A 7,899-nucleotide genomic window follows, 5' to 3' on the forward strand; every position below is an offset into this window, starting at 1 on the left:
TCCAGTGAATATATGTTTATAACTTCATATTTCAGATCATTAATTTTTACACACGATTTTAAAGGTAGCACTAATTATGCCAAACCTTTCTCTCCCTTTCCACTTCCCCACTCGGGCTGAGCACACTTTAGCAAACACAATGCGAGCTTTCACCGTGTTGGCAAAGATGTTTATAAACGTAGATGTGTGTGTGAGTGTGTGTGCGCGCCTGTTTACCCAAGTCATTTAAAAATAACCTAAGTGAACTAAGCAAGCTTCTGCCATGCTTAGCAGGAATATTAGGAAGCAAAAGGCCTTAAATATCTGAATTAGCTCTGGCATGAGTTCAGGAAAGCACTGGCTCACAGCCCCTTGCATAAGGCTTATGTAAGAGATTAGATGTGGTGCCTGCACTCTGCCAGTTGTCTATAGCATGGGGGAAAGCGCAGCATGCTACGTAGTCATTACTTGCTGGCTCGTCTCTCTCTCCATTTCAACAGTTTCTTTGCTTAGAAAAGTATCAATAAATCATCTCTGATTCTTAAAACCAAACCCCCCCCACAAAACCCCTTACGTAGTCTTACTCTTTGCCATACAAACATATGTAGAAGTAAAGCAAAAGAATAAAGCTGTGGTAGAGGCAATAAGTGGTTTAGAAATTGGGTTGATATTTACATTTGTTCCTGGGTAGAAAGTACCAAGAGTTGTAGTTTTCTGCTAAAACTTGAAATTCAAAGGGCACTTTCCAGACATAGATATTTCAGATTTCCCTACATTGTATACAATAGCTCCTCAAAATTTAGAACACCATTCATTATGTTCTGGAAAGGATTTTTTTTTTTCTTTTTTGAGACAGAGTTGTCCTCTGTAGAGCGCCTTAGCATCACAGCTCACAGCAACCTCCAACTCTTGGGCTTAAGTGATTCTCTTGCCTCAGCCTCCCAAGTAGTTGGAAATGGATTATGTTCTGAAAAGGATTTTTTTTTTCTTTTTTGAGACAGAGTTGCTCTCTGTAGAGTGCCTTGGCATCACAGCTCACAGCAACCTCCAGCTCTTGGTCTTAAGTGATTCTCTTGCCTCAGCCTCCCAAGTAGTTGGAAATACAGGTGCCCACCACAATGCCCAGCTAGTTTTTGGTTGTAGTTGTCATTGTTGTTTGGCAGGCCCGGGCTGCATACGAACCCACCAGCTCTAGTGTATGTGGCTGGTGCCCTAGCCTCTGAGCCTGTAGAGGCACTGAGGTTGGAAAGGATTTCTATCAAATCTATTTTCCATATATTTTGATCAAAATAGAAATGAAGATAATACAGGACTTGGGTAGCCTTTCCCTACTACAAACTTATGCTTGTTTCTCTTTTACTATATATATATATCTCCATATATATATAGATATATATCCTTTTTTCCCCTCATGAGGTTATATGGTCTAGACAAAAGCAATTGAAAGTTCACAGCATCCAACTGAAGTACCAGTACCAGTGTCAGCACTTGCTGGAGGACTAAAGAAAAACACTAAATTACTCTGAGTTGATTTTCTCTATTATAAAACAGAAATATTAATATATACCTCTTAGGGTAGTTGTGACAGTTTAGATCTAAATAATTACCTGGTGTTAAGTCCTTACTATGTATTGGGCACATTCTCAGCATGTTACCTAGAAAAAAAAATAATTCATTTAATCCTTACATCAACCCTGGGCAGTAGGTATTATTGTTACCCTTCTTTTTTTGGATGAGGAAACTCAGGACCAAGTCACCTAGTCTATAAATGGGTTAACAAGATTTCTTTTTCTTTTTTTTTTTTGAGACAGATCCTCAAGCTATCCCCCTGGGTAGAGTGCTGTGGCATCACAGCTCACAGCAACCTCCAACTCCTGGGCTCAAGCGAGTCTCCTGCCTCAGCCTCCCAAGTAGCTGGGAACACAGGCACCCACCACAATGCCTGGCTATTTTTTGGTTGCAGCTGTCATTGTTGTTTTGGCAGGCCACGGCTGGATTCAAACCTGCCACCTTAGGTGTATGTGGCTGGCACCTTAGCCACTTGAGCCACAGGCACTGAGCCAGTTAACAGGATTTGAACTGAGGTTGCAGGCTATATGATTCTAAAACCTCATGAGCATGTGATTACGCGTATACAGCACTTAGCTAGCAGGGCGCCTGTATGAAGTTATGCTGAATGGTGAGAATGTTTAGCCTTCCTCTTTGGAAATAGGAAAGTTTGTGATATATGCTCCAGGAACCTCTAGAGTCTCTTCTGTCCCGTGCTGTAACCACAGTTGCCATTACCTCGTTGCTCTGAGCTGCATTTTGCAAGCAGTTCCAGCAGGGTCCGGGCACTGAGAGTTACTACAGGCTCACGCTGTCCCTGGGAAGTTAGAAGGCTGACAGCGCCGAGGAGTGAGTCATCCATACCTTGTGTTTTGAAAAGCTTAAGGTAGAAGGGATCAAAAGCAGATGTAGTGATCTAGCAGAGGCTGGAGACAAGCCTGAAATATCTGCGTAGGGAAAACTTGTGCTGGATAGCAGTTATTAGGAGAAAAGAAAGTCTGCAGATGTATTTGACTTACAGGAATGAAGACATTAAGTCCTGGTTGTTTAGGATGAAGCTTGGTGAGAGTGATACAACTTTTTTAGAAACGCTTTATGATGAGACGGATTATGCATGAAAACTGCTAATATAATACCGTGCATAGAACAAATGCCAGGTAATCTACAACGACTTTATAATTACATTCTATCTTGTAGGATATGAATTTTTGCGAACCTCTGGTTGGGGTGAGAAATGTGCCTTTCCTCAGGTATTCCAAGATGAGAGGGAGGTTTAAGGTAACCTGCACTGATTTCAGTGTCCCACTCAAAATCAAAAACAAAAGACTGCTCTGAGCCCCTGACATGGGACTGAGGCAGCTGGTCCAGCCCTGTGCTATTCCCAGGACTCGTCTCCCTGAAACTCATTTTGCAATGCAAGCCATGATTTCAGGGCTCCGATTGCTTCATGAATCACTGTTTCGTTAGAACTGACTCTCATGGTCTTATAATGCCTTATCAAGGCTTTCTACCTCCAATGTAGAAAGTACAATAAACCCCGTGCAATGCGGAGCATTGTTACCCAAACTAGTGTAGCTGTCCTTGTAGATCAGCAAAATACAAGCTACTTTGTCCCTGTGAGAACCAGCTCTGCCACCTTTAGTTTATTTAGATATTTAAAATTGCACACAAACTTTATGGCCACCCTATAAAATCATGGATTCGCTGCTTAGTTAAGTCTGGAAGTCTGGGTATAAGAAGTTTTATTTTATTTTATTTTTTTAACATTTATTCTAGTATTAACTCTCTTTAAAAATGTCCAAACTCATCCATTGATAATGATTATCCCTTCGTAATTGGCCAGGTATTGTTCAGATTGGAATAATCAGCTTGTGTTAAGTGCCTCAGACCTCTCGTCGGGTAACTATGAATTTTATTTTATGGTCTGTAGCAACAAGATTGTAACCAGAGTGTCATGGTTTAGAGAAAGGAAAGCATTGATTACGCTACTCGTGACCACACTGTGTTTCAAAGTTGCTTGTTTTTCCTGTTCCTTGTGTCACTAAAATGAGAGTATCCTTTATATATAAACTTTATATGGGAACTCTTACATCCAAAAATTCTCATGATGAAATTGTCTACAAATTTTTAAAGAACTCAATATCTTAGGCGCACACCCTAGTAGAAAAAAACATAACGTTATAACTTCGTAGTTCAGATCATTAATTTTTATACATCGTACTGATCGAGATGGCTTGTTCTATTACCAAGTATTATTCCCAGGCACCATAGGTCCTCAGGGTGAAATGCCTTGTTAATGAAATTGAATTTAAACCCATATTTTTGGAAAGTCTTGATAATCTTTTATTTTTGGCATGCTTCTCAGACTTTTTCAGAGCTTGAGATGATTATCATCAATTGCACCGTATTATGCAATCAATGAAGATCTACCAGTAGAAATGTCAATTTTTGTCTTTCTCTTCTTATTTTCTGGGCTTGCTCTATTTTATCTTCAAAAAGGTGAGAGTTTTGTTGGTTTTTTTTCCTCCCCTGGGAGATGGAGGTAGTGTTTGTTTTTGCAGAAGTCTATTTATACCACTTGTCCAATTTGTGAAGGTTTATTTGAATCAGGACTAGATAATTCATAATTTAATTCACAAACCAAATTAACGGGGCCGCAACAAAATAATGTTCTATCCAATCAGACGAGAAGCCTGAGAAGCCCAAGTCAGCCTGTGTGCAATGCAATCTCCATCTTCCTTTAGGTTCTAGAACCCCAGGTACAGTGTGACACTTAATATTTTATGTATTAAGGGATACCCAGCTAGCTCCTAAAACATTATTTCTGGTGTACCTGTGAAAGGGTTTCTAGAGGAGATTAGTATGAGTCAGTAAGCTGAGTAAAGAAGATTCCACCTTCACCAATGTGGGTGGGCATCTTCCATTCCTTTGAGGACCTGAATAGAATGAAAGGGAAGAGGGAGGGTAAATTATCTTTCTTCTTGATTTGGAAACATCCTCTTGTCCTGCCCTTGTACAATGAAGTTCTTGGTTCTTAGACCTTTGCATTCCAGCACTTAACACCCCACTCCCACCTGTCAGGCCTCTAACCTCAGACTGGTGGTCATACCGTTAGCTCCCCTGCTCTCAAGCCTTCAGATTCAGACCACATCACACCGCCAGCATTTCCAGGTCTCCAGCTTGCGGAAAGCAGATGGTGGGACCGACTTCTCAGCCTCCATAATAATAAATCTCCTCTTATATATCTCTAAATATCCTATTGGCTGTGTTTCTCTGGAGAACTCTAATCTAGATGGCGCCAGTGTATCCACCTGTATATTAAAAGTTTCTGTAAAACTAAACCCGTCTTTTTTTAGTATTTATTTATTTTTGAGACAGAGTCTCACAAACATTGCCCTCAGCAGAGTGCTATGGCATCATAGTTCACAGCAACTTCAAACACTTGGGCTTAAGTGATTCTCTTCCCTCAATCTCCTGAGAGGCTGGAACCGCAGGCACCTGCCACAACCCAGCTATTCTTTTGTTGCAGTTGTCGTTGTTGTTTTAGCCGGCCCAAGTCGGGTTCAAACCCTCCAGTCTTGGTGTATGTTGCCAGCACCCTACCCACTAAGCTATGGATGCTGCCTTATTTATTTATTTATTTATTTTTATTTTATTTTTCCGGAAGAGCAGAGGCAGCTGCCTTTATTGGGGGTCATGGGCCAGATGGCTTCAATCAAAGGCCACACACCTTATCTTGAAGTCACCAGCAGCTGCCATGCAGTTGATGGCCTCCAGGTTGAGGTAGTTGGGGAACTTGAGCCTGTAACCATCTGGCAGCCTGACGGTCAGTCCTGCCTGGTGGAAGCTGATGCAGCCTCGAGGACACTTCCAGGCTGGAAGGGAAAGGCAGCCTCCTGCAGCTCGGGTCCCCAGTTCCCGCCGTCCTTGTTGTCAGCCGTGATAGTGTTGGCATCCCGGTGGACACCTAAGTGGGTGTTGAAATGCAGGCACAGGTTGTTGTCTTGGCCCAGGTTCAGCACAAAGCTCTTGGCATCAGGGCCACCTCGTCTCGTACTCTGAGCCACTCCCCAGGTTTGAGATTCAGGTTGCTGGTGGCCACACCACAAGCCACGATTGAGGCAGGGGGGATGTTCAGGGACTGGCACACCATCCCCTCATCTTTTTTTAGATGAAATATAAATATAAATGGAGGTTCTCCAGTGAATCTTGTTATGCACACGCAGAGGAGTGAACACAACCACCTTACGGGACAAGCCAGGAGTTAGAGAATGCTCAAACTGAAGCCCCTTCAAATCCGTGATGTTAAGGATTGTTGTATGCAAAGCAAAAGTCCTTGAGAATTTTTCACATTATTGTTCACTCTGCCTCCTCAACAACTTCTCCCTGGAAGTTACAATTTGATGCAATACTGTTTCTCAACATTGTTCACCTCCTACACCACTGGGTTGCTTTTCAGCCCACTATTGCAGAGCTAGCTTATTCCCCATGAGAGTTTGTGGCAGGCCCATGAGGGATGGAACGATTCTAGCATACAAGAGCAATGCGTTATAGTTCAACACCATTGCTAAAGTAAACCTCCGGGGAGATTAGGGTGTGTCGCCACAGAGATGGCCCAGTCGTAGGTCAGCTCTGCTTCTATATACAAAGACCAGTCTACTCATGTCATATTTAGAACCGATATGATGAAGCTAGATCTCATTGAGATCTTTTAAGTATATTTTGCCATCAGAATATAAACATTAAAAATCAGTCTGTCATGTTTATGCAAAAAATAACTTTATTGGCTATAAGAGCTTTTTATTGCGTGCCTTTAGGAGCAGATGTTTTCTTTGAAGATGAGATCTCAGAGGATTTATGGAGTTGAAGACAGTGCAGCCTGAAAGTTAGACTTGAAATGATCTATCTGCCTTTTCTCAGGCCCCCACCACAGTGGCTCTAACTCATAGCTAACGTGAATGCTGGAATGATTATCCATGACGTCAAGTCACAATTGAATGTTAGCTGTTTCCTCTGATTTTTCTTGAAACAGGTGTGCATTAATAAAGATAAAGCATAAGGAGAAATTCAATTATCCTTTAATATGTGGATGGTGAGATCTAAGATCTAAGTTGTAAGTGGAGCTGGAAGTTTAATTTCTGATTTCGGAATATCGTTCAACCTGGTTCTCTGCTTTGTTCCAAGTAGAACCCAGCACCTGGGGAATTTGAGGATGGAACGTCCTGGGCCACTTGTGTTTATTTCATGAATTCCTCTGAACACATGCAGACGGCAGAAAATCTCCATTAGTCTGTGTTTTTTTTGTGATTGAGGCGGGTTGCAGAATAATGAATATGCCAAGGTCTTTTGGTGACTGAAGAGACAGGCTGCCTTCTGGTTAGGATTGAGTTTCTATGCTGCAGTCAAACATGGAGTGGCTTTGGCACTGGCAGAGTTTTGTGTGTTTGTATGCTTTCAAACATCAAGGACTTCAAAGGAACAATACGAGGAATCATTGTCACTGTCACAGATTTGACATATTAACATTTTGCCACCTTCGTGTTACCTCTCTCTGTATTCACACACATTTTTTTTCAGCACGAGTTGACGCTCCCTTTGTAATTCCTTCTTTCATTGGTCGTTGTGAAATGGTGACTTTTAAATTCTATCACTTCCTCATCATGTATCAGGGGTCAGTATTCTGAAAAGAAAAGCTTTCTTTCACATAGCAACTGGTGATGACCATGATTCCTTTCCAAAAGACAGGGTAAGTTTTTGAAACTTACTAAAAAAATTAGAGTAAGACGTTGGCCTAACAGTAGCCTCTGTTGGCAGTAAGTACTTCTCTTTCTTTCTTTCTTTCTTTCTTTTTAAAGACTCTTATTTATTCACCGGGTCACAATCAATTACAACTTGATTTTTAAGTTCAAATACTTCCAAATTTGGTCCGCTGGAGGCTCTTCAAACCGACTTTTTAATTTGTTCCACTTTTGTTTTGAAAAACTCTCAAGCTTACAGACATGTCGGAGGAATAATACAAAAGACTTCCTCATTTCCTCCGGCCGTCATTACCATTTTACACCATTTGATTTGGCATTCTCTCTCTCTGTGCTGGGGCCATTTGAGTCAATTGTGCTGGGATGCCCCATGAACCCTAAACACTTCAGCATTCGCCCCAACGAGACACTCACTTATATAATCATAAGACAGTCACCAAATGTGGAATTTGGCAATGATGTAATACTATTGTCACCACTTATAATTCATTAGCTTCCTCACTCAGAAAGAAGTTGAGCGCCCAGATATTGGTGGAGAAAAAAGCAGCCCGGGAAGTTATGCAGGCAACATGTTTTCTATGAAGCGCTCACAATTCTAGCAACTTTCTCTAGCACC

At 41.6% G+C, this 7,899-nt stretch overlaps 1 pseudogene; it reads right to left on the reverse strand.

Annotated features, from left to right (window-relative positions):
• Nucleotides 1–5,238: 5,238 nt before the first annotated feature.
• On the reverse strand, nucleotides 5,239–5,680 carry LOC100947273 (annotated as a pseudogene).
• Between the last annotated feature and the right edge of the window lie 2,219 nt (nucleotides 5,681–7,899).

Source organism: Otolemur garnettii, unplaced genomic scaffold, assembly GCF_000181295.1.
Source record: "Otolemur garnettii isolate 467f Iridium unplaced genomic scaffold, OtoGar3 scaffold00121, whole genome shotgun sequence".
NCBI lineage: Eukaryota > Metazoa > Chordata > Mammalia > Primates > Galagidae > Otolemur > Otolemur garnettii.